Raw genomic sequence first — 25,483 nt, 5'->3', positions numbered from 1 at the left:
CAATTATTTCAAAATGTCCTTGTCACCCAAAATGGGGAGACACATATTGGCACGTACACTAAAAGGAACATCTTCCAGAAGCATTGAAAATGATAAACATTTAAGCAGACAGGGAAGTCATGATGAATAAAGTTATCTCCTACAATAGCAGCCCAAAATATTGACACTAAATACAATTTTAAAACAGAATTGCCAAATGGTGTGAGGATTTTCCATTGACCATGTATGGAGATTATGCATGTTGAATATTGTGTAAATGTTGCCTCATTGGTGAAAAGGATATTGACAAAGAAGTCAGGGATGTTGTTAATACAATTAAGTATCCATAAATAAAACTGCTCACACCAAAGTGAACCTCCTGCTTGCATGGGTTAACTCTCTGTATATGGTATTCAACATGTCACAGAATGTGCCAAACAAAGATTTTGGGATGAACCATTCTTGCAGCAACTCTTTGTGTGCTGATGGGATCTAATGTCACAATATCCAGGACCTCTGCTTGTGAAGAATATGATCGGGGCTGGCCTTGATTGTCCTTTCACTCTACTCTATTCCCTCAAATTATGGCGGACATTGAAAAACACATGCCAATTAGGGTACTGCCTTGTTGGAAAAAAAGCTAGTATTCGGTTGCTGCACCATTTTCTTTAACCATTAATGTTCTTCTACCATTAATGCTTTTCTTTAACATACACCATACACAAAGTGAATTTCTACATACTCTGCTAACATTAATGTTCTTCTACTCATAATACACATAATGAAGTTATTGTACCACAGCAACAATCCATTCATTGGAGCCCTAGATTTTTATCACGCATTTTATACAAAATACAGTATGACAATTACATAACATTTTGTATATAATATTGGTGTAAATACACCATAGACAACTCTTAAATAAAAACCTAAGTTAGTAGTGTGAAGGGCATCATTTTATCTTTATCTCATATTGTGCCCTTCCTTCACGAGTTTCCATGTATTGCACTACCTCGAATAAGAAAGGCTTCGCTGAAAAAAGAAGACTACTCTTACTTATTCTCAGTGGGCACCAACCACCCAGACGGCACCGTTTCAAGGCTTGTTGGTCTTTCATCAGTGGGTGGACAGGTACCCTGGTATTGCAGACATGACAACCCAGTTGTGAAGATTATCTTCCCTGCCCACCCACCCACCGATGAAAGGCCAACAAGCAGTGAAATGGTGCCGTCTGGGTGGTGGTGGTGCCCACTGAGAAGAAGTAACAATAGTCTTTTTTTAAGTGAAGTGTTACTTATTCGAAGTAGTGCAATACATGGCAACTCGTTGTGAAGGGAGAGCACAATGAGATACAGATAAAATGATGCCCTTCACACTACTAATATAGTTTTTTTTATTTAAGAGTCGTCTATGGTGTGTTTACACCAATATTATATAGATTATTATACTCTTAAAGATAGATCTCTTATAGATCTCCTTGTTGCATTTAATTTTACTTAAATAACATTTTGTGAACAATCTGATTTACATATCCCACTTTGTGATGTCTGCAAAACACAAAAAGCAGAAATGATGTCACTAATTTAATGCTCTAACTCAAAACCTGTTGCTCCTACTTCAAACTAAGTGTAGACTTTTATTTTTGTATTTTAATGAACTATTCTTTAAATAAACATCAACGTCAATTTCAAAGACACCCTGTGTGTGTGTGTGTGTGTGTGAGCGAGCGAGCGCGGATAAACAGATACCTGTAGATCCAACATACTGACAACAAAGTTTATGCGGTTTTTTTGTTTACAAAAAAACAAAAACGCATCAACTCATGTGTCTTTTTGTAAAATGTGAATGAATGATTTACTGCATTTTTTCTCCCACTTAATTATTAAAGTTTTCTAAATTTTCTTAAACTGAAATATTAATGTATAGCACTAACATTATATTCTGTAACCAACATGTCTTAAAAGTGTTTAAAATCAGTATATAAATTATTATTTATTTCATTGAAACAATTTGAATAAGTCAACTAATGATTTAATATGTAATCAAACATATGCTGAAAATTTAATAAACATTATAATTTTACCTGTTACAAATAAGCATTGTTACCATAAGCTGTTTGTTCAGGATCCTAGCACAATGTTTCAGACAAACATTTGAAGTAGGAAAAAAATTACAGTTGTTAACATTATTACAGGTGTCATTAATATCCACTTCAAAGAAACTTAACATTGATGTCTTGACACAGATGATAATGAAACTGTTAAGGATGATGATGCAATTAATATTTTTCTTGGTATTTCAGTTGATGAAGATGATCTCAACATTTTCCCCAATCTAGCTGTATTAAACATACATTGCTGGATATTGTTGTTATTCACTTTAAAAGACGCTAAAGTGATGATTATAAAGAATTCTAGGTGCACACAGAGAGAGAGATGGTTGCTTCTTTGGACAGTAATTTAATCAGAAGAGTACTTTCTTTTTTTTTTATAATCTAGGCATTACCTGCCAAAAATTGGCATCCCAGCCATATCATACAATTCCTTACTTAGAGACAGATACACGAATCCACTTATACAATATACATAAATTTAAAACAGATCCAGTTAGTCCAGTACAGTAAAACATGCTCAGGAACTACAATCCCATTAGAGAGGAATCTCACTAAACCGCTATCAATTATAAAAAGTTCACACTGATCAAGTTCAAACTTAATGAAGATGCCATCAGAAAGAAGAATCCACATTAGCTGACTTAATTCAATGAAATCAAGAAGTGATGGGTTCACCAAAAATGTGCTCTCCATGTGAGGTACATTTTGGCAGACTACAAACACTGTTAGCAGCAAGCCCAGATAAACCAAATAAAGCCCACACATCATCAGCAGTCCATCAAGTATATATGATCACTAAATCAGAATGTAGTCCAAGGTGAAACCCTTGGTAATCAGCTAAGTAAAGCTGCAAAGACACTGCAAATGAAGTTTGCTTTAGAACTGCTTTATCTTACAACATGTGTGACCTGCTGTTTCCAATCTCAAGCATTGCCAACAGGAAGCCCTTACCTCATTATGCAAGGATGATAACATTGTAACCTTACCCGACGATAAAGGCCGGCACACTAATGTCATGGATAAATCTGATTACATACGCAATGCCCTCTCTCTTTTTCAAGATCGTGAAGTCTGTTAACCCATACAGGATTCTCCCACTAAGGTTTTGGAGAATTTGGAATCTAAAGTCAATAAGCTTGTGCGTGCCCAGTTTCTTTCCAGCAAGATTGCAAAAAAAAAAAAAAAAAAAAAACATACATTGGAAACTTCATGCAACAGGCTGCCAGCTCCTGCAATTTTATGGACTCCCAAAAATTCATAAACTTGGTATTCCCTTGTGACCTATTGTTTCTTGTTGTAATACACCCACATATGAACTTTCCAAATACAGGCATACCTCGAATAACGAATAGGATGCGTTCCACGAAATTACTTCGTTAAGCGAAACTTCGTTTTCAGAGGTAAAAATACTATGGCCAGAATAGGGATACGTTCTTACGTAAAGAAAATGAAAAGCTTTTTTTTCGGACAAAGAAAAGTTTTATTAAATAAACAGTCAACTTATATACAAAGTGAAATCACATTTTAAAATACAAGTCTAAAGTTGATTGTTTATGCTCTTTTTCTCTTTCATTTAACAATTGCCTATACGGAGTTATTGCATTTAATACTGATCGCTTAACAATAATACTTCTTCCTAAATCAGGATCATTTTCACTAAAAAAATTTAACGTTTTCAATGTCATTTAAGCACCTTTTTAAATCTTTGGTTGTTAACACTTTTTCGGCAGGAACGTCTTTAACTTCGTCTTCATTGCTAACAAGGTTTTCTAAATCTTCCACTGAAAAACCATTATCTTCTGCATTCAATAAATTTCTAAAATCCTCTTCATTGACATTTTCGAAACCTATTGATTGAGCCATCTGGATAACTTCATTTCCAATTTCTTGGATGTTATTTTCTTCTTCTAGTACAACTTCTGGCCATATTTTGCGCCAAACTCCATTTAAGCATTTCTTAGTGACTTCTTTCCAAGAACTATCAATGTTTTCAATTGCGTTTTTAATGGTGTAGTTTTTCCAAAAAGTTTTAACTGTCATTTCCTCTTTATCCTCTAGTTCAGTTAAACTGCTTAATGTTCGACGCAGATAATAAGCTTTAAATGATGCTTTTCCTCCCTGATCCAATGGTTGAATCAGGGAAGTTGTGTTTGCTGGAAGAAACACAACTTTGACAGGAATGCAACGTGTTAAGATCAGTAGGATGTCCCGGAGCATTGTCTAACAACAAAAGAGCTTTTTCTTCAAAGTTGTTTTTTTGACAATACCGTTTTACTTCAGGACAAAAGTGGTTAACAAACCAATCAGTAAATAACTCCTTGGTAACCCACGCTTTTCTATTTGCTTTCCATATTACAGGTGAATTCATTTTTATGTTACCTTTTAACGCCCTCGGATTTTCTGAATGGTAAACTAATAACAATTTTAATTTATAATCGCCAGAGGCATTTGATCCAAAGAGTAACATTAAACGGTCTTTGGCTGCTTTGAACCCAGCAGCTGATTTTTCTTCAATAGATATGAAACTTTTTGTTGGTAGCCGTTTCCAGAACAAACCGCTTTCGTCAACATTGAACACCAAATTTGAAAATTTTCACATTCAATTATTTCCTTTAGTTTTTTTGGAAACTTATTTGCAGCTTCTCCTGTTAATTTTACACTATGAATCCTGGCCCGTTTTTTAAATTTCTCGAACCAACCACGAGAAGGCCCAAAGGTTTCTGTAATTTCTTCAGTTTGTTTAGATTTCAGGTGATTAAACTGGAATATATTTTTTTTATGTTAAATGGGGCTTGAAATTGCCGACTTCGTTATATCGAAGCTTCGTTATCAGAGGTAACGTTAACCGAGGTATGCCTGTATATTACCAGTCTGTTAGCAGCCCCTTGTTGGGAGGACTGAACATACCGTATCTAGCAGTGCACACTTTTTACATATTAAGGATTTCATCATTTCTGAGGGCAAGGTCATGTTTTCCTCTGATGTGGTCTCCCTGTTTACTTCCGTCCCTGTGCAACGGACTGTTGCTAGTACGAGGCAACTTTTAGATAGGGATACTATCTTCAAGGACAGGACCTCACTCTATTGATGATATTTGTACTGTCCTTAATTTGTATTTGACTCTTAGTATGATCATGTTCAACAACTCTTTGTTTCGCCAGATCCAAGACAGCTATGGGTGCCTCCCATCAGTTCCTTCATAGCTAATATTGCTATGGAGGAATTTGAAGGCTGTGTATTTTTGAACTTGCTTGTTCCCATTAATATGTAAATATATTATTCATTTCATTCCTATCGCCCTATGGTGTCAATATGTTGATTTTTTTTTTTTTTTTTTTTTTTTTTTTTGCTGTTGTTCCTCAGAGATCCAGAGACTTAACTCCTACAGTATCTCAATTCTCTACTACCTTTATTCAATTTACTGTTGAGCTGGAAACAAACAACACTCTTCCTTTCTTAGATGTTCTGGTCCAACATGTGGGTACACACTTTACACAACCTCAGTCTTCAGGAAACCTATGTATGCAGGCCAATTTACTAATTATGAGTCTGCACACGCTCCTGGACACTTATGCAGTACTGCCCGTACTTTGTTTACCCACGGATGGACACATTCCAGTTCTGTTAGTGATAAGCAATTGGAGATTTCTAAGGTAAGAATGGAGCTTTCTAATTGTTGCTATTGTCCTGGTGTTCTGGATAAGTGTGAGTTACAAGCCCTGATTTCATCACCCGATTGTGTCCTCAATGCAATAATGAGTCTGTCTCCATTGCCTACAGCCCATATAGACACATCCGAGAGCTTTGCTAGAATTTTACACTCTTACCGTATACAGTGTGTACAATTCCTGTGGTAGGAAATTATATTCTACCATTTCCAGAGTAAAAACACCTATTTCTCCTCTTCTGCTGAGCGGGTTTACCACATTTACTGTATTACATATCTGGGTTGTGGAATGTGTTATGTTGGTAACATGCAATGAGTGCTGGCATACATTAAGCATGCTTAATACTGCATCACCAGCACTGGAGTTGTGCCCTGTCATATCAATCACTGCATATATATTCAGTACACCATACACTATCCAGCTGATGAAGGGGCACCTCTCCCCAAAAGTTAATTTTATTTTAATGCTTTTATCTTTTTACACTGTTTTAGTGCTTTATTTATGTATATATATTTTATATTGTATTTTATTTTAATGAAGTCTGTTGGTTGTTACAAGAAATTACAGTGATATGCAGCCTGCTGCCTAAGGCCTGTTTTCTAAATATTAATCTGTTCTGATGCACTGCCTGCTAGACCCACACAGATTACAAGCCGGTTTCCTGCTCCAAAATGGGGCTCTTTTTTTACCAGGCAGTCCGTGCTCAAATTTGGACAACCTCATTGTATATTTACTATACCATACATACAGTATTACAGATACAATTCATAGCATCATACAGAGAATGACGTATATCCATTTGAAGTAGGCAACAATGCCTAAAGTCTATCAGCACAAGAACCCTCCAAGATTTCTTTCTCTCTGAAATGGTTTGAGCATTAATGCCCAGGCAGGAAAAACTCTCGCCTATAATTAAAACATCCTGTGCCTAACCCTGTTGAAATATTGAAATCTGTTCTAATGATCAGCCAACCTAGCAGTTTTCCAATCAGCCATTACACGGTGCAACAATTCATTTCCTTCTACTTCTATTTGCAGTAAGATTAACCATCTTCAAAATACTTGGACAGCAAACTACTGAAATCAGCCTCTATTCCTACCAGAAGTTCACCATAATAAAATGACTTTAATTCCAGACACAATAAATATATTAATTTGTGTGATTAGTTCAAAAATGTCAATATTGTATTTTTTATACAATTGTCATCAACTACATGAAAGCAGTTTTTCTGTAAAGCAATTATCAATAAAGTAAATTTGCATATTCTATGTTGTCCCCTTTACAATTATTACACATTTTCAGTTAAATATGTGCACCTGGAAAATTTTGTTGTTGTAGATACAGAAATTAGTTACTATTGTTTAGATATATGTTGGGAAAAATCTAGCAAACAAAAGGACAGTCTGCAAGTTTATGAGAATAGCACTTTTCAAAAAATTGTAAATTTTTTATAGAAAAAAAAAAAAGATCAGTTTACTTAATTATAAAGGTATAAAAATTGAAATATATTCTAAATATTCCATTATGAGAAAACACTTATAAACATGTTACACATTTATAAGGGAATTCATAGTGCCTCCACATGGGGGGGAAAAAAAGGGTTATTGCCTCTACACAATGACATCATGAACTACTTGTTAGAGTTTATTATTTAGAGGGTGGTGTACGGGCACAGAGAAGAGCAACAAGATTGGTGAAGGGAACAAAAGGCTGGTCTTGCCAAGACCGGCTTCAGTAAATCACTAAAGGTAAATCACTTGGTTTCCTACTCTGTATTAATGCTACAAAAGAGAAGGCTGCATCATCTACTGTTTTCCACCCTCTTCTATAGTTGCAATGGTGGCCAAAACAAAACGTAGCAATCTTTGTTATTACGTGCAAGAAATTTATTGAATTTCTCCAAAGAAGAAATTTGGAGAAATATCATGTAAACTGATAACAATTGCTGTTATAATAATAATTATTCCTCTAGAAGAATAGATAATTTTTTTACTCTTCATTGCAAAATATTTTTTTCTCTGGGAACATTCACTTATATTCTGACAACATTTACTGTGACTATGTTTACTGTCATTTATTAATATTCAACAAATTGAACTGTTATTTATATTTTTACCACTTGTACTATCTTTCAGTCAATATGGCGACTTTTTATTTTATGTGAATTTAAAATAACGTGCAGTAACCATATTTATGGAAAGCATCATGGGAGACCAAAGCGATAGTCAGCCAGCCATTTACTCATTTTGTTTTGCTGAAGGTTATCGATTGGTCATCTATTGGAAGTGCAGAATTTTCCTTTTGTGCTTATTTTTACTTATTTTGTTTTTATTATTACTCTTATGGCTAGTTGTTGTTGTTATGGAGGCTTAATGACACATAAGCTGCTAAGGCTATAATGTGCCTATTCATTTATTATATTAAAACATGAGTTTTCCATAAATCAGAAATAATTAAAAAGCCCAGTTTGCCTGAGAAAGTCAAAAAATTCAGAAATATTTGCCTTATCACCAATCAGGTTTTCAAGAGTTATTGGTTTATGTAGATTAACCAGTGAGATCAAGGATGAAGTTCTGGTTTGGTTTATAATAGGAGCAGACAATAAGAATATGTTTTACAGTCAAATTGGTAGAACAATGTGTACATTGTGGTGGATCATCTCCTATCAGTAAATGAAGGTGGGTCAGATGAGTATGTCCTATTCTTACCCTTGAGAGGACTACTTCTTGTCTCGATGTACGGACACTGGAGCGCCAAATTTTCGGGTCTTGTTTAAACTGAAAGAGTTCATTATTAGTCTGAGAGTGCCACAGTGCTGTCCATTGTGATAGGCAAGCAGCATGAATGGTTAGTGCATAATCTGATGCTGGAACAGGGATGTTGGTTAAATCTAAGGTAGTTGGATTTTTTGCAACTTTATGAGCCTAGTGTCGGCCAGTTCATTGCCTAAAATACCGGAATGTGCTGGAATCCAGCAAAAAGTGACCTGTTGATTGGGTTCTTTAATTTGCAGTAATAAGCTTCTGATTTCATCTAGAACAGGGTGAACTTTATCTGAGGAATTACATAACAACATGACTGAGCTGTGGGAATCAGTGTAAATAACAGATTTTAAGGAACAGTTAGAATGGAGATTTTCTAAAGCTAGTTTTATTGCGTATAATTCAGCAGAAAATATACTAAATTCTGACGGAAGGGAAGCTGATTTCTAATGGTGGGTTAAATTCCAAAACACTTTTGGAATTTAATTGTTGGAGCAGCAGCAGTTGGAAACACTGCTGCTGCTCCAACATTTGAATTAGATTTAGAGCCATCCGTATAAATTGGGGAGAAATCAGAATATCTTTGAATGTGAACTGCATGAATTTGGTTGATATTTGATGCTTGCAAAGAATTCTTTCTCCATTGACAGAGGTAAGTGTCACAGATTGGAAGAGGAGGAGGAGTCCATGGAGGTTGAGTATAAGTTGCTACCTGCTTTACGGAATGGACAGAAATATTCCAAACTTGCACCAGTTCAAGAAGGCGAAGACCAGCTGGTTTTACTATGCTAGGCTTGTTTCTGTATAGGATTTCTAACGGTGGGTTAAAAAGGTATGACCGAACAGGATGAGAGGCACAACTTTGTATCTTGACAGCATATTTCAGTAACAGTGTTTTCCTGCGTAAAGTTAGTGGGGGCTCATGAGCATCAATGTAGAGACTATGTACTGGCGATGTTCTGAATGCACCAATTGCAATTCTCAAAACACTGTGCTGAATGGGATCAAGCCAGTGTAATGCGCTCTTTCTGGCAGAATCATAGATTGGAGCACCATAATTGAGACGGGATCTGATTAATGCCCTGTATAACCGAAGAAGGGAGGTACGATCTGCACCCCATGTTTGGGCAGATAAAGCTCTGAGTATGTTTAACTTTTTTAGACATGAAGTGTGTACATTTTTAATATGATCTAGGAAATTTAACTTATTGTCAAGGGTTAATCCTAGAAATCGGATGTTGCTGGTGACCGGGACAAAGATGTTAGAAATTTGAAGTTCAGGATCTGGATGAAGTTTGCGTTGTCTACAGAAATGGATGGCAACTGTTTTCTGCTGCGAGAGCCGATAGCCTTTGAGGCTCGCCCATTGTTGAATTTTATTAAGTGATATCTGAAGCTGTCTTTCAATAGACCTCATGTTTTGAGAATGACAGGAGATGGAAAGGTCATCTGCATAAAGGTAAGTCTCAATTGTATTTGGAAGCTGCTTAGTGATAGAATCTATTCTCAGAGCAAAACGAGTGGCACTCAGTACTGATCCCTGTGGAACACCTTCTTCCTGGATGAAAGTTGGGGAAAGGGCATGTTGATATCGAACTTGAAATGATCTAGTATGTAGAAAGTTCTGAACGAATATAGGAAGACTGCCTCGTAGTCCGGGAAGGTAAAGATCACTAAGTATACCATACCACCAGGTGGTATCAAAAGCCTTCTCTATGTCTATTGAAACCATTACTAGATGTTCATGTTTGACAAAAGCATTACGGATGGCAAATTCGGCCTTGACCATAAGATCTAAGCATGATCTGTTTTGACGAAAGCCATATTGACTATGGCTCATTAGATGTTCCGACTCAATGATCCAGACGAGTCTTCTGTGGATAATTTTCTCAAGGATTTTACTGAGGCAGCTTGAGAGAGATATGGGTCTATGGAGCTATTGGGTTGGATGGATCTTTTCCAGGCTTTAGGAATGCCAAAATTGTAGCGTGATGCCAAGATGCTGGAAAAACATTTTCTAAAAATATGCGATTGTAAAAAATCAGCAGCAAGTGCAAAGCTTTGTCATCGAGATGTTGTAGCATGACATAATAAATCCCATCTGGCCCAGCAGCACCATTGTGAGCTGTTCTAATGACATGTAAAAGTTCAGAATATTGCAGAGGTTTGTTATATGGAAGAAGACGGGTAGTTTGAAAATGAATAGCATGGTTTTCTTTAGTGTTTTTAATTCTTTGGAATGAGGTAGTATAGGCTGACGTTGCTGAGATTTCTGCAAAAGTATTGCCTAAAGCATTAGCTATATCTACAGGATTAGAGAGATCTTTCCCATTTCAGGAGAGGATTGGAGAAGGTATGGTAGGAAACTTACCAGACAGCTGTCTAATTTTTTTCCATATTATTTTGGGATCGGTATTTCTGTGAAAACTGGATGCAAAACGGGTCCAGGATTCTTTCTTTGCTTGCTTTTGTATGAAGCGTGCTTTTGCCCTTAATTTCTTATAATTAATGAGATGACTGTGCTCGGACATTTCCGAAATAAATTCCAGGCTTTATTTTTTGCTCTCTTTGCTGTGGTGCATTTGTCATTCCATCAGTAATTATAATGCTTTCGGCCCCGCGGATTTAATAGTGGTATTGTGTCTTTAGCCACATTTAGAAGATGCGACGTGATGTAATCTGTCACATCATCAATGTGCTGGAGGCGGATTTTTTCCTCATCGAAGTCAATTGATAATTGAAATTTTGCCCAGTCTGCTCGGACAAATTTCCACTTTCTGCAGGGTTGAATTGAAGGAGTCTTTGCTTTCAGAAAGTTGCATACTATTGGGAAGTGGTCACTGCCCATGGGATCGTTTATTACATACCACTCTATGGCTGGGACTAGTACTGGTGAACAAATTGAGAGATCTATTGCTGAGGTGTGTCCTGTTGGAAGGTGTACGTGTGTCGGTGCACCTGTATTGAGTATATTGAGATTTAGTGCATCCAAAAAACTTTCAATTAGTCGGCCTTGTCTATCCAATTTAGGAGAGCCCCATAATGGGTGGTGCCCGTTAAAGTCTCCTAATATACAGAGAGGTGGAGGTATCTGTATAAAGAGGTCTTCAAGATCTTTTAAAGAGTTAGTACAGTTTGGCGGTAGGTATATTGAGACTAGTGTTATTGCACTATGGAGAATTATACGAACAGCAACAGCTTCTATTTTAGTTTGGAGTGGGATATGTTTAGTTGGGATCTTTGAATTTACTAGGATTGCCACACCACCATGGGCAGCGCTAGCGGTATTTCGATCTCTTCGATAAATGCAATAGTTCTTTATCGAAGGAGAAATTTGTGTGGTTAGGTAAGTTTCCTGTAAACAAAAGGCAACCGGAGAATATTGATTAATTAGGTATTGAATATCGTCTGTGTTGGAACGAAAGCCTCTGCAATTCCATTGTAAGATGCTGTGGTTCATTTTGGTTTAGTTGAGGATGATCCATCTGACTGTTTTTTGTTTGAGGAGGATTTTTTTCGGTCTCTTTTCGGGAAGGTAGGGCGACCGGTATCCATAGTATCGTTTGCGTGAAGTTCTAGTAATGGTTCTTCATGATCTGGGTTTACATCTACTTCCATACTACCAGTGGATGATTCAGGTTTATTGTTGTGTTTAGTAGTTTTTAGTTTTTCTTTGTCATGCGGGACTGTCCGAGTCTCAACTGGGATACTGATTGGAGTGTTGGTCGATTCACTGATTTTAATTTGATGTGTGTCTTTTACAGAGTTTGATAATGTGTTTTTAACCCAGTTAGCTAGAGATGTGCAGGGAGGTATTGATACATCTGTTTAAGCTGCTGTTGAATTAAAGCTTCGAGTGTGAGATGCATATGAACGACTGGGCATGGTCGACATAACCTGTCTGCGTGCCTCGGGGTACGTAACTTTATGCTCTATTTTATATTTTTGGATTTTCTTCCCCATTTTCCACATTTCACAAGATTTGGAAAAGGCTGGGTGACTTTCTTTGCAGTTGGGACAAATGGGACTTGAGGCTGAACAGTCTGTTTGCATATGCTCCTTGGAAACAAATTGGACAAATGGCATCACCTCTACATCTTGTTGCGAGTGTCCATATTTTTGGCATTTAAAGCAACGTAGGGGATTAGGTATGTAAGGCCGTATTCGGCAGTTTAAATAGCCAGTGAGGATGGCAAATCTGGGGTGCTGAATGTTAAAATTATGGATCGGGTTGGAACAAGATTTATCTTTTTTGGTCTTTATACGTTTTGCACTAATTACTTTTTGATTGCCCAGTTCCTGTACTAATTCCTCTTCAGATACTGTAATCATGTCCCACTCTGTGATGACACCTTTTGATGAGTTTAACGTATTGTGGGGAGTGATAGATATGGGTAGCCCAGCAAAGGTTGTTGTTTTAAGCAGCCATTCTGAATGTTTTGAGGAGGCTGTTTCGATTAGGAGGTATCTCTGAATTGCAGTCGTTTAACCATTTTCGGTGTACCAGCAATGGATTCCAAAAATCTTTGGATGACAAATGGTGATAATTTGCCGACAGGCTGGTTGGAGAGCGAATGTATCACAAGGAAGTTTGGCATCTCATTGCTCTGCACTTCTCTTCGGAGCCTCTTTGGTTGGTTTAGGTCATTATCATTTGGTTTGTCTGGCCTTCAATTTGAAGGCTCTAGTGGTGGATAGTTATTTATATCCATCGTTACTCCTTTTCACCCTGGAGGATAACTTTTCCCCCAGGTTACCGGCCCGCCACATGGAAGCCAGAGCAGTGCCGCTCGGAGGCCAAGTGGTTGAAGTGTTAGTTAATTAGTAAAAATATATATAGAGGAAAATGTAAAGAAAGGTGTATTTCCTTCCTGTGTTCTACTTGTTACTTTTCAAGTATAGAACTGTTTTTAAAGTAAAACTGTTTAAAGAAATGTGAACGTAAAATATAATTTCAATTGCTTATCAAGAGCACTTTATAAATCGCAAGAATATAGCTTGGCCTCGAAATACGCTTGGCACCCGGGGCCTTTATGGCTAGTAAGTGCCCTGGTAGTTGTAGTGGAAGTAATGGTAAGCACTAAAGGAAATCGATTTTGCTTGAAATTAAACTGGAAGTGCTATGAACGAGGTGACAGCATGGCACGCATTAAACATGCTCTTAGTCTGAGTGAGACTAACATTACGTACTATTCGAGATAGTGCTGATAAAATTAAAGGAAATATTAAGAGTGGTGTGCCCTTAACTGCACAAAAGTTGTTGTATGCTCTGTCAAGTTTGATGGAACGCATTTAAAAAATTCTTGATACATGGATGAGTGACCATAATAAAAAACACCTTTACATTAGCCTAGTGCAAGTGCAAGAGAAAGCTTGGAGCCTTTATGATGATTTAAAAGAACACGAGGATGAGAAAGTTAAGCCCTTTTTGGCAAGTTCAAGATAGTTTGTGAATTTTCATCAAATTCATTTTCATGATTTTCATAATGTGAAAACCATGTAGAGAAACATGTTCCATCAGTTGATAAAAATGCTGTGGATGCTTTCTCTGTAAAACTGAAAGCAATCATAGATGAGGGAAGTACATACCCAAACAGATATTCAACCTCGATAAAACAGATTTATATTAGCATTAGCAGAGGCATTTGATGCAAGAAAGCAAGCTTATGCAGCATCAGCCAAAAAAAAAAAAAAAAAAAAAAACCACTTCCACTTCACCCCTCTGTTCGTTCAAAATACCTGTCCAGCTGAGCCTTAAACTTATTTAGGCTATCAACCTCCACCACAAGGGATGGAAGTCTGTTCCACCAACCAACCACCCGCTGGCTAAAGGCAAATTTCCGCACGTCTATCCTACATCTGTCTTTCCTCAATTTGAATTTATGCCCTCTCAGGTGATCTTTCTGAGCTAGAGGAAGAATCCCATCAGCATTGAGCATGCTTAAACCATTCAAGGCTTTATACACCTCTATCAGATCACCTCGCTGGTGCCTAGTCTCCAGATGCTGTAATTTGCAAAACTTAAGCCTTTCTTCGTAAGAGCACCCCTTTGTTCCATTCACTAATCTTGTTGCCCTTCTCTGTACTCGTTCCAGCAGCTCTACATCCTTCTTGAAATGAGGCCTCCAGACCTGTATACAGTACTCTAGGTGTGGCCTGACCATTGCCTTATACAATGGAATAATCACCTCCTTATCCCTGCTGGAAAAATTCCTGTATATCATTGACAATACTCCATGAGCTACTCTTGCAGCCCGTCTGCACTGCTCAGAGAACTTCATATCTGCCTGCACAACCACCCCCAAGTCCCTTTCATTCTCTACCACTGTCAGTGTAGTACCACAGAGTTGATACGTTGCTCTGGGGTTGCTGTTTCCCATGTGTAGTACTTTACATTTGTCAATGTTAAACTTCATTTGCCACCTCTCAGCCCATCTGCTCAACCTTTCCAGATCCTGTTGCAGCAGCATAGTGTCAGTAGTGTCCTTGACAACCCTGCCAACCTTTGTATCGTCTGCAAACTTGGACATTAAGCCCGATATACCATCATCAATATCATTTATAAATACAGAAAACAATAATGGACCCAACACTGAGCCCTGAGGGACTCCACTAATAAGATTAGTCCACGATGAGCAGTGTCCATTGATTACCACTCTCTCTGTCTTCTCCCCCTCAACCACCCCTTTACCCATAGCAGCAATTTGCCTCCAATGTCACACTGCTCCAATTTGTGTAGCAGTCTTCCATGTGCAACAGTATCAAAAGCCTTTCTAAGATCCAAGTATATAATATCAAAGTTATTCCCTGCATCCAGTTCTTTTGTGACTGCATCATAGTATCCAATCAAGTTGGTCAGGCAAGACTTCCCCTTAACAAAACCATGCTGTGTCTGAGCTATAACTGAAGTCTTGTCTAAATGATCCTGCAGTGCTTCTTTAACCAGTGCCTCCATTAATTTTCCTGGAACAGAAGTTAAGCTCACAGGTCTATAATTACTTGTGTCAGCCTTTGATCCTCCTTTGTGAATTGGGGTCACATTTGCACATTTCCAGTCTATGGGTACCTCCCCTGAGTCCAAGGAAGCTCTCATAATTATGGCTAAGGGTTTGCTTACTTCCTTTGCTGCCTCCTTTAATATAACTGGATAGATCCCATTCACCCCGGGTGCCTTTCTTGTGTTTATCTTCAACAGTTTCTCCTCCACTTTACTCCCAGTTATTTCAAGATTCTGTAGCTTACTGCTAGAGTTGAATACACCTCTGGCATTCCCCTTGCTGAATAACTCCTCACGTGTGAATGTCGATGCAAAATATTCATTTAGTTTGTTAGCTACCTGAGCAGGATCATCAACAGTTGACCCATCAATATCAAGTGGACCAATCTGATTCATCCCCTTCCTTCTATAGTTTAGATAAGTAAAGAACTCTTTGCTGTTTTTTTTTGCATCCCTTGCCAAGGATTTCTCGTAATCTGCCTTCGCCTGCCTAACCTCCTTTGTAACTTGGTTGCATATCAACTTGTATCTATCATAGGCTTCTGTGTCATGTGTTAATTTGTAAGTATCCCATGCATTTTTCTTCTCTGCCATATGCCTCATTAGTTCATCTGACATCCATTTTGGTCTAAACCTTGAATAATATTTCTTAGTTGGTATGTAAAGCCTAGTAGCTTCCAAGATAAGTTCTTTGAATGCTTCCCATTTTGAATTTGCTGTAGGTAACATCATCAGTTGGTCCCACTGTATAGAATTTAAATACTGTCTCAGTCCATCGTAGTCGCCTTTACGGAAGCAATAACCCTTCCCTTAACCCCTAATGGTAGTTACCTCTTTCAGTAAATCCCACTTCAGCACACTGTGATCACTTCCACCTAGTGGTTCATTTATCTGCAGATTCTTAATGCATGAAGAATCACTGCTGATAATCAAATCAAGAGTATTACTCTCTCTAGTTAGCTCCCGAACATGCTGATGTAGAAAACAATCATCCAACAAATCCACAAAAGCCCTGCTAGTGTGTGAGTAACCAGCCCCCAAATTCCAGTCAATATCTGGGAAATTAAATCTCCCATTATAAGACTCTCTGATTTACTGGCCCACTCTATTTCCCTGTACAGTTCCTTATTATACTCAGAGTCATTAGGCCTATAGCACACTCCTACTCTCAATTTTGATCTCCCAATGCTTATGTCACACCAAACTGACTCAACACTGCACTGTCCAGCGATGTCGACTGACTTCACTTCCTTGGTTTTTATGTGTTTCTTAACTAATAGCATAACCCCTCCCCCCTTCCTATCCTGTCTATCCTTTCTGTAGACGTTGTACTCCCCAAATTGCAGTTCTGCATCCCTTATATCTGTGTGACACCACGTCTCTGATATCTCAACAATATCTGCCTTTGATGTTTTGAGCAATACCTCAAATTCATCAAATTTATTTACCAAACTCCTAGCATTGGTGTACACGCAAGTATACCTGCACCTGTTTCTATTCTTAGCTACCCTAACACAACCCATGTGTTTACTTGTACCGCAATGGCTCCCAGCAGTCTCTGAAATACCATGCATCTTGTTTTTCAGGCTTCTGCTCATTCTAATAGAAGCAGTGCAAGAATCTCTTTCACCTCTGCCAGTGGCTACTGTCAATCTATTGGTCTTTGTCTCCCCCCAAGCTAGCAGTTTTCCAACCCACCTAACACTGCCTCAATAGCATCAGCAAATATTCTTGCACCCTTTCTATTTAAGTGTATCCCATTCCTGCAGAAGCAATCTCTCCTGTTAACAAGTACAGTCCAGGCTGAAAAAAATTCTACCCCTTGAGCCTTGCACAATCTTTCCAGGGCCGAATTGATCGACAAGGCTCTCATCATATACTCCCTCCTATCGTGTCTGGGCAGAATTGCAGACACTTTCAAATTCAACCCTAATTCTCCATTGCTGTAAAGACTGCACCTGGCTTTAAGACAGCAAAAGACCAGTTAACACTTCTGTTTGGTGGTAATTATTATTATTATTAAGTTTTTAGGAGAATTAGCAACTAAGGCCATATTGCTCCGGAGATATGCAGTGGTCATTCCCTGACCTTTTCGCATCCTCCGTATTTGGTAGTCATGGGCTCGAACCCCAGTCTAATCAAGAAGCGTGTGCTACACACTGCTGCTCCTGCCCACCTGGCTACGGAGAAGCCTTGGTGCTAATATGGAGGGTCATAAACTGAAATCTGGGTGCATTTACCACTATCAAAACCCTCTGCCATATTGGATTGGTACCGAGAGCGACAGCATAAACTTTCAATATTGACAGTCTGGTGCTACTAAGTGGTAATTACTGCTGATGCCAACTGTATATAGATACAGGAACGATATTTTAATTTCTAGTTAACTGTAACGTGGAGTACATACTGAAATTCGAAATGCATTCATGTCACGTTGTCGTGACGGACGCCTAGCGCAAACAAAAAGGGAAGATTGAGGGGGGGTTAGGGAGGAAGAATTTAGAAAGGAAATACTAATTGGATACTTGATCAATATATAACATTAAAACGAGGAGGGTCCCCTCTATTTAAGGAACAATTCGGAAAAATTTCTAGACAAGTTGAATGAAAGCTACAGGTGTCTAAGCGTGGCTCATTATAAATTGGTATTCCTGTTTGCATTTACTAAGTCCTGTGATCAGATTATGACACTGGTTTAAACTGTATTTTATTCAACTGATTTTGATTACCAATGTTATCTCTATGTGTGGGATAGCCCAAAACTTAATCTGGCCATAACTCAGGAGCTATTAACCGCACGATTTTTGTGTCAGGTACCACCTTCGTTCTGTTCCCCCAAGAATAGAATCTCATTAATCTGAACATCTCGGAAATTCAACATTGTCCAAAATGCCAGCAGAAATTTTCTCTCAAATGGAGGACTGTGCCGGACAAGTGACTGAGGCCATCAATAATGATGACCCCAAAGAAGCCGCAGATGATCAGAAACCACCGCCCTCAAAGAAAAGAAACAAAAAACAGGTGGTCAGAAAGTCTGAACGAGAGACCAGATCTCAGACTGACCCCAACAAGACCCAACCTGAGCTACAAAGCCAAACAACAAAGACAGTGGCAAACAACAAAGACAGTGGAAGAGGTTCGACTCCATGATCCTACCCTGCTGGAAGGACCGGTCCCAGAACAAATCCTATTTCTCAGAACCGAGCTTGAAAACTTGCTGCAGGAACAGAACAACCGAATTACGACATGGCTATGAGCAGATATTGTGTCCCTATGGAAAACTATTCTCCTCAAGTCTCATATCGAGTCCAAAAAGGCCAATGCTAAACTGGAAGTGTTCCTCCAAGGCAGGGAAAATGAAATGCCACAACACTCCCCAACCTATTCTTCAGCAATGAAGACAAATGCCTCCCGACCAGACAGCAGAGGCAAACTGCCACCAAGAAAGATGTTACTTCCCAAACCACACTTAGTGGTTGCTCAAGTCCACCACAGCAGGCACACACAAATCAAGTGAAGATGTTAAGCTTTCATGGACTCTCTCACAGAAGACCTAAAGAGCACAAGAATAAAGTCCATTAGGAAAACCCAAAACATGGGATTGATAACTGAAATTGTGACCAGTGATGATGCTAAATGCATCTTAGAAAATGCCAAAATGCCCACCCTTGGAATGGTAGCTCAATCACCAAGGCAAAAGGTCCTGTCCATTGATGTGCCCTGGAAAAGGGCACATCAATCAAGATTACAGAGATTTACAGGCGAAACCTGCAACAAGACCTACCAGAGGTTGACCCAGCCACAGCAGTACAGCCAAAATATCAGACAAAAAGCAGGAACAGTAGCGCCATAAATTAAGTGATTGAACACTAACGGATGCCTGGAGAATCATTACGAGGCACCCCTGAATATACATAAATTGGGGAGCGCATCGATACAAAGAGCATGTAGCTGTCTTGGGCATACAACACATACGTGTTCAAAAACTGTGACCTGCGGAAACTGTGGGGAGAAGGGACAGTTTCAACTCCTGCCAAAAACAAGGATAAAGATCAGGTTTGTGTGAACTGCAGGGACTTGAAGATGCCACCCACACACTTTGTGATAGAAACTGTCCCACTTCCCGAAAGCCAAGAGCATCCACCAGGAGAGAATCAATTATGGGAACATGTTGGCATTCGAGGTGAGCGGATGCGTTCCGTCAGGGCTCCTCAGTTAAGTGGATTGTTGATTAGTGCGTTTAAATATTTGATTTATTTAGATATTTTTGGATTATTTTGTTATAGGTTTTCCTGTAACAGTTTGATTTTAATAATATTACAGATATAATTTTTTAAAGTTAATTTTCATTGATATTTAGCTAATTTTATAATGGTAGTTATGAGATCTGCCTTAAACACGTCACAGGGTAACATGACTCACACGGAAATAGCCGATGGCGATTTACGGGTGAGTCATGATTTAATCCATTGTGGAACCTATGGAATGTTTTCCAAGGTCGACCTGGTGACTAACCGTAGCTCACCTGGGGATTCTTTTCTTTGTGTTCGATGTAAGGAGTGCACCAATCTTAAATTACAATTTGGTGCACTGATGGAACAATTTGAGTCCCTGAAAAAAAAGGGTGCTTGCCCTCGAGAATAATGCATCTGGGAGCTTGTTAGGGACTCAAGACTCCAGCAATCTACCAAGTGATGCATGCACACCCGATTCAGGCCTCAAAACAGAAAAATCAAGTGCAAACTACTCTGGTTAAAAAGGACATTGTTTTATTAGGATACTCCATTGTCAGGGAAACGGGGAATATTTTTTGTAATAAGGATAGGTGGAGTAGAACCAGGGTATGTCTGCCGGGGGCAAATATTAATGATGTCATCAACAGATTGTCAGATTTTAAGGGGGGGTAAAGAGAAGATTATTATTCATGTGGGGACTAACGACATTAAACGTACACGATCTGACGATTTGTTGGAAAAATACAGGACCATGCTGAGGAAATGCCGCGAGCTAGGCTAAAATGTCTATGTGTCTGCAATTCTGCCCAGACACGATAGGAGGGATTATATGTTAAAAGCCTTGTGGATTAACTCAAGACTTGAAGGACTCTGCAAGGCTTTAGGGGGGAAATTTCTATCAGCTTGGCCCACATTTGTAGGTAGAAGGAATTTGTTTTTTACAGATGGGATACATTTAAACAAAGGTGGTGCACACGTTTTTGCCAGTATTACTGAGGATACTTTAAAGGTTCAGGGAAACTGCTAGTTAGGTGGGGGGGGAAGTGGGTAATACTGACACACATTTATCTGATAATATTGGTCAAAGTAACTCTTGCACATACCTCAAGAGTTCTTATCTGTTACCCCAATGTTCTGGGGACAGAAACGTTTCAAGTGAGCGGGTAGCTAATGCCAGAGAAGAGAGTCTAAAAAACTTCAAGGGTTGTGTTAGGGTAATTAAATATACAAGAACAGCAAGTCTTAATTGTTTATACAGTAACGTTAGAAGTGTCGTAAATAAAATGAGCGAATTCGAATTGCTGGTTAAAACAAGTAACGCGGACATAATAGGGCTTACGGAGATATGGTGCCACTCGAAAATTGGGGATGACGAGTTTCAGTACGGCTTGTATAATGTATTTAGAAAGGGTAGGGTAGATAGAAGGGTTGGTGGGGTAATGCTTCTTATCAGAAGCAGCCTGAGTGTGACGATAGCTTTCCCGGATTCAGACGTTTCACATGCTAGTATAGAATCTGTATGGTGTGAGATAGTTGGAAACAAAGGTATAATGCGAGTAGGAGTAATCTACAGACCAGGTGATTGTGAAGATTATGACGAAAGCCTCTACATGCAAATGGAATGGGCAAGTAAGCGTCAATGCCTTATTATGGGTGATTTCAATTTGCCTCTAATTGACTGGAGTAAATAGGAAGGAAACTTGACATGGGGAACAAAATTTTTAAATCAACTAGATGACTGTTATTTGTATCAACATGTCAGGGAAAGTACTAGAGAAAAGAATATCCTAGACCTCATCATCACCCATGAATCAGATGACATAACAGGGCTGACAGTAGAGGAACAAGTAGAAGGAAGTGATCACGGAGTTCTACGGTGGATGATGAGGAGAGAGGTAGCAACAGTAAAAGGCAAAGGAATGGGTTTTAATTTCAGAAAAGGAAATTACAATGCCTTAAGGTACTACATGGCCTCTATTAACTGGGTAGATATCACGCAGAGAATGAATACATTTGAACTGTGGTATGCTTTTAAAACATTAATCAGATGCCTTGAATGCGTGTATACCATTAAAAAAAAAAAAAAAAAAAAAAATACTCCATGAGGAGGGTTCCAAGTTGGATGAATAGTGAAGTTGCCACATTACTTGAGCAGAAAAAGGTGGCATGGAAAAGTTACAGAGCAATAAAAAGTACTGGAGCCTATAACAGCTACAAGGTGATCTGTAATAGAGCCATAGAAAAGGTTCGACAGGCAAAGGCAGTTTATGAGAACTCACTAGCAAACAGAGCAAAGAGGGGGAATAAGGAATTCTTCATATATATAAATGCCAAGAAGAGCAGGACAAACCAGATCGGACCTTTACGTAAGGGAAAATGGATAGTATTAAATACACCAGCCGCCATTGCAAATGAACTCAACAGTTATTTTGCATTGATATTTACAAATTAAAAACCTTTTGTGGCAATGAAAAATTGTGGGAGTGAAGTTGAAAAATATGTAATTAATGATACTGAAATTTCGCAAGATTATTTAATGAAAAAAACCTTCGAGCCTACAGGCCAGTAAGGCTCCTGGAATTGATGGATATATAATCTTAATAGATATATATATAGAATAATGGACATATAATCCCTATAATCTTAAGGGAGGCGGCAAGTGAGTGCATTGAACCATTGAGGCTAATTATGCGAGCATCACTAGACTCTGGGGAGATTCCCTTGGATTGGAAAAGTGCCAATGTATCTCCCATACATAAGGGTGGCTCTAAGAGAAAAGTGGGAAATTATTGACCTGTCAGTCTGACTTCAGTAGTAGGGAAAATCATGGAGGCAATGATCAAGGGTGGAATTCAGGATCATTTGGATCGCAGCAACCCGTTGTTCCATTCACTAATCTTGTTGCCCTTCTCTGTACTCGTTCTAGCAGCTCTACATCCTTCTTCAAATAAGGCCTCCGGACCTGTATACAGTACAAAAGATGTGGCCTGACCATTGCCTTATACAAGGGAATAATCACCTCCTCATCACTGCTAGAAAAATTCCTGTATATCATTGTTAAGACACCATGAGCTACTCTTGCAGCCCATCTGCACTGCTCAGAGAACTTCATATCTACTTGCACAATTACCCCCAGGTCCTTTTCATTCTCTACCACTGTCAGTGTAGTACCACAGAGTTGATACGTTGCTCTGGGGTTGCTGTTGCCCATATGTAGTACTTTACATTTGTCAATGTTAAACTTCATTTGCCACCACTCAGGCCCATCTGCTCAACATTTCCAGATCCTGTTGCAGCAGCATCCGTAACAACCCTGCCAACCTTTGTATCGTCTGCAAACTTGGACATTAAGCTTGATATACCATCATCAATATTATTTATAAATACAGAAACCAACAATGGACCCAACTCTGAACCCTGAGGGACTCCACTAATAACATTAGTCCACGATGAGCAGTGTCCATTGATTACCACTCTCTGTCTTCTCCCCCTCAACCACCCCTTTATCCATAGCAGCAATTTGGCTCCAATGTCACACTGCTCCAATTTGTGTAGCACTCTTCCATGTGCAACAGTATCAAAAGCCTTTCTAAGAAGGTCTTGCCTGACCAATTTGATTGGTCAGGCAAGACCTTCCCTTAACAAAACCATGCTGTGTCTGAGCTATAACTGAATTCTTGTCAAGATTTCTTTAACCAGTGCTTCCATTAATTTTCCTGGAACAGAAGTTAAACTAAAAGGTCTATAATTACTTGTGTCACCCTTTGTTCCTCCTTTGGGAATTCGGGTTACATTTGCAGATCTCCAGTCTGTGGGTACCTTCCCTGAGTCCAAGGAAGCTCTCATAATTATGGCTAATGGATTGCTTACTTCCTTTGTTGCCTCCTTTAATATAACTGGATAGATCCCATCCACCCCAGGTGTCTTTCTTGTATTTATCTTCAACAATTTCTCCTCCACTTTACTCTCAATTATTAGCATTAGCATTAGCATTAGTAGAGGCATTTGATGCAAGAAAGCAAGCTTATGCAGAATCAGCCAAAAAAAAAAAAAAAAAAAAAAAAAAAAAAGTAACATAAATAAATAAAAATAACCACTTCCACTTCACCCCTCTGTTCGTTCGAAATACCTGTCCAGCTGAGCCTTAAACTTATTTAGGCTATCAACTTCCACGACAAGGGATGGAAGTCTGTTCCACCCACCAACCACCCGCTGGCTAAAGGCAAATTTCCGCACATCTATCCTACATCTGTCTTTCCTCAATTTGAATTTATGCCCTCTCAGGTGATTTTTCTGAGCTAGAGGAAGAATCCCATCAGCATTGAGCATGCTCAAACCATTCAAGGCTTTGTACACCTCTATCAGATCACCCCGCTGGTGCCTAGTTTCCAGACACTGTAATTTGCAAAACTTAAGCCTTTCTTCGTAAGAGAACCCCTTTGTCCCATTCACCAATCTAGTTGCCCTTCTCTGTACTCGTTCCAGCAGCTCTACATCCTTCCTGAAATGAGGCCTCCAGGCCTGTATACAGTACTCTAGGTGTGGCCTGACCATTGCCTTATACAAGGGAATAATCACCTCCTTATCCCTGCTAGAAAAATTTCTATATATCATTGACAATACACCATGAGCTACTCTTGCAGCTCGTCTGCACTGCTCAGAGAACTTCATATCTGCCTGCACCACCACCCCCAGGTCCCTTTCATTCTCTACCACTGTCAGTGTAGTACCACAGAGTTGATACGTTGCTCTGGGGTTGCTGTTTCCCATATGTAGTACTTTACATTTGTCAATGTTAAACTTCATTTGCCACCTCGAAGCCCATCTGCTCAACCTTTCCAAATCCTGTTGCAGCAGCATAGTGTCAGTAGTGTCCTTGACAACCCTGCCAACCTTTGTATCGTCTGCAAACTTGGACATTAAGCCTGATATACCATCATCAATATCATTTATAAATACAGAAAACAATAAAGGCCCCAATACTGAACCCTGAGGGACTCCACTAATAACATTAGTCCACGATGAGCAGTGTCCATTGATTACCACTCTCTGTCTTCTCCCCCTCAACCACCCCTTTATCCATAGCAGCAACTTGCCTCCAATGCCACACTGCTCCAATTTGTGCAGCAAGATCATCTAGCTCACTGCCAGTGTTTACTTCATCTATGGCATTCCCCTTCCTGAATAACTCCTCATGTGTGAATGTAAATGCAAAATATTGATTTAGTTTGTTAGCTACCTGAGCAGGATCATGAACAGTTGAACCATCAATATCAAGTGGACCAATCTGATTCATCCCCTTCCTTCTAGAGTTTACATAAGTAAAGAACTCCTTGCTGTTTTTCTTTGCATCCCTTGCCAAAGATTTCTCGTAATCTGCCTTCGCCTGTCTAACCTCCTTTGTAACTTGGTTACAGATCAACTTATATCTATCATAGGCTTCTGTGTCACATGTTAATTTATATGTATCCCATGCATTTTTCTTCTCTGCCATATGTCTCATTAGTTCATCTGACATCCATTTAGGCCTGAACCTTGAACAATATTTCTTAGTTGGTATGTAAAGCTTAGTAGCTTCCAAGATAAGTTCTTTGAATGCTTCCCATTTTGAGTTTGCTGTTGGTAACATCATCAGTTGGTCCCACTGTATAGAATTTAAATACTGTCTCAGACCATCGTAGTCGCCTTTACGAAAGCAATAACCCTTCCCTTTACCACTGATGGTAGT

At 38.9% G+C, this 25,483-nt stretch overlaps 1 protein-coding gene across 5 annotated transcripts in view; it reads right to left on the bottom strand.

The window, feature by feature from the left end:
• The window catches only part of LOC150088570 (uncharacterized), a 453,076-nt gene that overhangs the window by 94,348 nt on the left and 333,245 nt on the right, over nucleotides 1–25,483 (bottom strand). The window lies entirely within an intron of this gene.

This window comes from Mastigoproctus giganteus, chromosome 3, assembly GCF_048544385.1.
Source record: "Mastigoproctus giganteus isolate SK-2022 chromosome 3, ASM4854438v1, whole genome shotgun sequence".
Lineage (NCBI taxonomy): Eukaryota > Metazoa > Arthropoda > Arachnida > Uropygi > Thelyphonidae > Mastigoproctus > Mastigoproctus giganteus.
The sequence above is the reverse complement of the archived record's forward strand: the minus strand, read 5'-3'. Positions and strand labels throughout refer to the sequence as shown.